The following is a 6,000-nucleotide window of genomic DNA, read 5'->3' as shown; positions in this document are numbered from 1 at the left end:
CCCAAGGTTGGGGTAAACTTTGGGGATGTCTGAAAATAGACAAAGGAGAAACTGTCTGTATTTCAGTCACAGCAGAAGCTTAATGAAGTGAGTTCCTTAAATGTAGAGAGAAGTTGATCAAACAAATGGAAATGCCAAGAAATAAATAGAAGGAGTAGATTCTACTTCCACAGTCTGATCAGAGATTGGCAGTTCCTGGCTCTGAGGATTTGAGCCCTTCAATCATGGGCATGTCTTCAGCCTTTGGATGATTGGTTCTTATAACACTGAATCCCAAGTATTCTTTTCAGAGCCCTCTTTATGTCTCTGTTCCTCAGGCTGTAGATGAAGGGGTTCAGCATGGGTGTGACCACCGTGTACATCACCGAGGCTGTGGCACTTGACCGTGAGCTCTGGGTAGCAGCAGAGCTAAGGTACACACCTAGGCTTGCACAATAAAATAAGGAGACAACCGACAGGTGAGATGCACAGGTAGAAAACGCTTTATACTTGCCCTGAGCTGATGAGATCCCACGTATGGAGAAAACTATCTTGGAGTAAGAGTAAAGGATCCCAACAAGGGGACCTCCAGCCAGCAGCATAGCTGCAAAATACATCACCAAGGTATCAAGAAAGGTGTCAGAACAGGCAAGTAGGATCATCTGATTGAGTTCACAGAAAAAGTGGGGGATCTCTACCTCTGTACAGAAGGACAGCCACAACACCATTGAAGTTTGTGACAAGGAATGCAGGACACTCGTGACCCAGGACACCAGAACCAGAAGTCCACAGAGCCGGGGGTTCATGATGACCATGTATTGCAGAGGGTGACAGATGGCCACAAACCTGTCATAGGCCATCACACTCAGGAGAAAGTCATCCATCCCTGCAAAGGTTATGAAAAAGTTCATTTGTGTGATACAGTCCTCATAGGTTATGACTTTGGTCTGGGTCTGGATGTTCACCAGCATCTTCGGGACGGTGGTGGAGGTGAAGCAGATGTCTACAAAGGACAGGTTGGCCAGGAAGAAGTACATGGGGGTGTAGAGGTGGGAGTCAGAGCTGACGGCCAGGAGGATGAGCAGGTTCCCAAACACAGTGATTAGGTACATGGAGAGGAAAAGCCCAAATATGAGGGGCTGCAGTTCTGGTCTCTCTGAAAATCCCAGGAGAAGAAATTTTGATATCTGTGTATCATTTCCTGGTTCCATGAGGTTGCACTGACCCCCGGAAAGAGGCAAAGGACATCATTAATTTTCACATCAACAGTTTACTCACATAGTTGAAATGCTACCAATTATATTGTGCAGTCAAGAAGTTCATTTCAGTACCTTATCCTTTTTTGTCCCCAAAGGATTGTCCTTTTGAAGAGATTCCCTCCTGTTTCATATCAGATTAGGTGTTTTGGTCTCATTCTCCACACTCCCGAGCAGAGGTCATGCATTTTACTGTTTTACTAAGAATATCTTTCCTGCATTGGAGGAATATGTACTGAGGGTCAAACATGTCCCAGGCATTGTCTAGGCCATGAGCATGGGATACTGAAAACCAAAAGCCACTATAATCTAGTGATGGAGAATGAATAGAATCAAATACAAATATTAATAAGACATCACAGGGTGTCAAGTGCTATGAAGAGACAGAAGCAGATATAAAGGAGAGCGTGGATAGGAGTGCTATTTTGTAGTCAGTGTTTGGTCAAGACCAGTAAACAAGGTGACATTTGATCAGAGACCTGCAGGGAAAGAAGCCCAGTGCCTGTGTGGGGAAGTGTGTGATGGTAGAGGGAATGGCCTCAGCTAAAGCCCTGAGGATGATACTACTTTGGGCTATTTGAGTCCAAAACAGGAAGCATGTATGGGAAGGGGAATGAGCAGGAAAATGATCAGAGATCGTGTCAGGCAATTTCAAAGAAATAGGTGGCCTCGTTGCTGGTTCCCCTTCAAGAGAAAGGAGTCACTCACCCACACTATGTCCTGCTTGTATTTTAGAATCTACCTGCAAAGTCTGCTGTAAGTTGACATAGAGCTCTCTAGAATATGGTGTGTTGATTGAGTTCTGGCTTCTATATTATAAGAATCACCTTGGAATATATTGGACCATGTCCCCTGACCATCTGATGATGGATGTCATTTCACAAGGCACACACACACACACACACACACACACACACACACACACACCAAATTAGTGATCCCTGGGCTGTGTTTTTACCATGACTTCTCACTCCAACCCCAACAATTAATTTCGGAGTGGGTATAACTCAAGATGTGCAGATCCATTATCATTCCTGCAAATGATGTAAGTTTCCCATGAACAAATAAAATTGACAAGTCAGACTGGCATGCTCATTTTCTTTCCTGTATGTAAAGAAACACAAACAATCTTCTCAAAATCAGAGAGAGAGAGAGAGAAACAAGAGAGTGAAATAAAATGGAAGTGGCAGAAAAGATCTAATGGCTCAGGTGGTCGCTGAAATCTGAGGGGCCATGAAGAAGAAAGAGCATCCCTGGTTCTGACAACATTCCAACCCTTGTTACCACCCTGATGCCCAGCAAAAATAGTAAGGAGCAAAATTAAATTCAGTCACAAGACGACGTTAGTGGAATCTTCAGGGTGTGCATCGTCTTACAGAGTGAATGCTCCAAGAGAAAATGTGCTAAGGGAATAAATCAACCCTTCGGCACAGGAAATATGCAAAGCACAGCAAAAGTTGGGCAGGTCATAATGGAAGGTAAGAGACTTGCTTTTTCTTTGAAAAAGCACCTTGAGACTTTGCTATTTCTTTGACCAATTGGATGTCCTGTGATCTTAGAGAAGGTGGGACAAGTCCCTTTCACTTTTTAGACGTGGCATCTTTTCTCTGTTTTTCCTGGGCTTTGTGTTGTGATCTTTTTGGCCGAGTGTTGGGCACACTCTGGTCCTGTTTCTGGTTTGCACAACATGCAAAGTTCTGTTCAGACCTTGCGCTACAAAATTCTGCACATACCATGACAACCATTGTGGCTCTGAGTCACCATCTCCGTAAGATTTCTGCCTGAGGCTCTTACACCACACAAAATTTTTTCATAGTCCTGTGACTCTACCATTATAAGGCAAGTACCAAAGGAGCGGGGCCCTCTCTGACCTTGTTCACTGTAGGTTTTCAGAAGGGCATGATCAGGCAAGTACATGGCCATAGAGATCTCCACGTTCTGGGCGAGGCTGGTGGCTGTCAGGTGACCTCAGGTAAATGCACCTGCCTTTGATTCTCTCTGACCCTTTCCTCCAGGTCTTGCCAAGCTCTCAGACTCACCTGGCTGGGAGCTCTGAGGGAGAGGTGTCCATGTGGCCGTCTGGATCCCTCCTGGATGGTTACTGGTGGTGTCTAAACTCTGTCCCCACACAAGACGGCAGAACGGAGGCTAGCATGGGTCTCCCAGTTAAGCTTTCGACTCCACAGCAACAACCTGGTCCCGTCAGCCCACGGTGGCACAGGCAGTGGGTGTGCACAGGAGGTATTTATAGTTTCCTCTGTCTGTTCATGAGGCACGTTCCCCTCCTCCTCCTCTTTGGAGCAGCACATGATTTCCCTGGGGGACACTGGTCTGGACACAAAGGAAATTTTTCTGGAGGTTCTGTGTTCCCCATAGACCAGGTTATAACTGCGTGACCCCAGTGTTGAGTATTCCTTCCTCATGGACTCCGCTGCTCTCAGAGTTCAGACCTCCCGGCAGCGACTCCCAATGCTTATGTCAATGTTTTGCCCAAGTCTGGGACTGAGCAATCTGTGTGGATTAGTTCCCTTGGATCTCCGAGCTGTTGGCTTGTGTTGGAGACACAGTCCTGCCATCTACACAACATTCCGGTTTTCCTTTTCAACAAGGAGGAGAAAAAAGCTCCTTCATACGGACCCTGAGCACTACGTACCGCAGCTTCATGACACATTTGCACACTTTTAGGACTTTCATTCCACATCACAATTAAGAGCTGCTGTTCAGCCCCTCTTTGTAAAGACTTTTTTAATTATATGAAATATGGTGAGATTTTTTTTTCTTGCAGTATAACATTATCTTGGAATAGAAAAGTAAACAGGTTCTTCCCGGTAGCTTTGAGAAGAAATCAGGCCTTGCAATCATTTTCATTTTAGACCAAGGTGAGCCACTTCAGGCTTCTGATGCATTGAATGTAAGAACATAAATGAATTTTAAAACACCAATGTAGTTATTTTACATCAGCGTTAGGACTTAAAACGACAAATGTTGTTCCAATGAAATTTTGTTAAGAATCTGAGATTAGGGGGGCACCTGGGTGGCTCAGTTGGTTAAGCGTCCGACTTCGGCTCAGGTCATGATCTCACAGTTCGTGAGTTCGAGGCCCGCGTCGGGCTCTGTGCTGACAGCTCAGAGCCTGGAGCCTGCTTCACATTCTGTGTCTCCCTCTTTCTCTGGCCCTTCCCTGCTCATGCTCTGTCTCTCTCTGTCTCAAAAATAAAAAAAACATTAAAAAAATTTTAAAAATAAATAAATAAATAAATAAATAAATAAATAATAGAATCTGAGATTAGGGTTCTCCCTTCATTCATGGAGTTTCCCCTGGGTAAAGGCATTTTGCATTGTAATCTCATCTCTAAGTAGAAAAGGAGATTTACAATCAATTTACAGATATTCATCCTCTTTAGCTGGTAGAGAATTTCTCAGTACGTAACTGCAAGCATGCTTCAGATTTTGATGTCTGGGAGGCATTATGACAGGAAAAGTAATTCATCCTTTAAATGTATGTCTATCATTTATGTCTATCTTGAAATCTTTGTGCCTACACATCTTCATTCTTTTAAATGCATATTAATTCAAACATTTACTCTTTTAATACCTACACCTTCAACTTTCTCTTAAGTTTCCTTTCAACATAAAATAAGAGATTATGTATGAGTTTGCTATTAAAATGAATAAAGATGGGGCTCTTGGATGGCTCAGTTGGTTAAGCACCTGCCTCTTGATATTGGCTCAGGTCACAATCTCACATTTTGTGAGTTCAACCCCCATGTCAGGGTCTGCGTTGACATGAGGCTGCTTGGTATTCTCTGTCTTTCCCTCTCTCAGCCTCTCCCCACACCTCTGTCTCAAAATTAAATGCATAAACATTAAAAAAATTTTAAGTGAATAAACAAACACACAAAAAAGCAGAATGAGACCTACAAAGACAGAGAAAAAAACCTCATGGTTTGCCTGAGGGGATGTGGGCGGATGGGCAGAATGGGTGAAGGGCAGTGGGAGATACAGGCTTCCAGTTATGGAATTAATGAGTCTTGGAGTAAAAAAGGCACGGGGTATGGAATACAGTCAATGATACTGGATGGGTTTGTATGATAACAGACAGCAGCTACCTTTGTGGCGAGCACCGCGTAATGGGCAGAGAAGTTGAATCACTACGTTGTGCACCTGAAACTAATGCAACATTCTTGCCAACTGTACTCAGATAAGATTTCTTTTAAGTGAGTTTGTGTTTATGTGCATATGCATATATTTGTTTATTTGAAAAAACAATGTAATATATACGTACAACTTTGCATCTGAACATTTTCTTTGGACTCAACGAAGCTAACTATAATTTAAATTTAAAAAACTAATAAAATAAAATAAAATTTTGCTTCAGGATATTAAAGGACACCTAGAGTCTGAGATCATATTCTAAAGTCAATCTATTTATTAAAGTTTGTTGCTCCATGAAAACTTTTCTTGGAGATGCATATTTGGTGAACACTTGAGTAAGGAAGTGACTGTTGTACACATTGTGGAACAAGGTACTAAGAGACCAGGATCCTAATGAGGAGAATAAAACCGATCTAGAAGACACATTAATATATTAAGTGTCCACTATTAAGAAGAGCAGTTAAGAGACTGATATAGAAAGGAATTTCAGACATAAAAGTGAAAAAAACATAATCTCACAGAGCCTGAGTGGTGTTTGAAATTGTCAACCACAAGATCATGACCTGAGCCAAAGTTGGATGCTCAACCCACTGAGCCACCCAGGCATGCC

The 6,000-nt window shown here is 43.0% G+C and overlaps 1 pseudogene; it reads right to left on the bottom strand.

Annotated features, from left to right (window-relative positions):
• Nucleotides 1-361: 361 nt before the first annotated feature.
• LOC132677078 (olfactory receptor 7A17-like) lies at nt 362-1,190 on the bottom strand (annotated as a pseudogene).
• Nucleotides 1,191-6,000: the final 4,810 nt, after the last annotated feature.

This window comes from Panthera onca, chromosome A2 (genome assembly GCF_046562875.1).
Source record: "Panthera onca isolate mPanOnc1 chromosome A2, mPanOnc1 haplotype 2, whole genome shotgun sequence".
Lineage (NCBI taxonomy): Eukaryota > Metazoa > Chordata > Mammalia > Carnivora > Felidae > Panthera > Panthera onca.
Note: the sequence above shows the minus strand (reverse complement) of the source record. Positions and strands in the feature narration are given on the sequence as shown.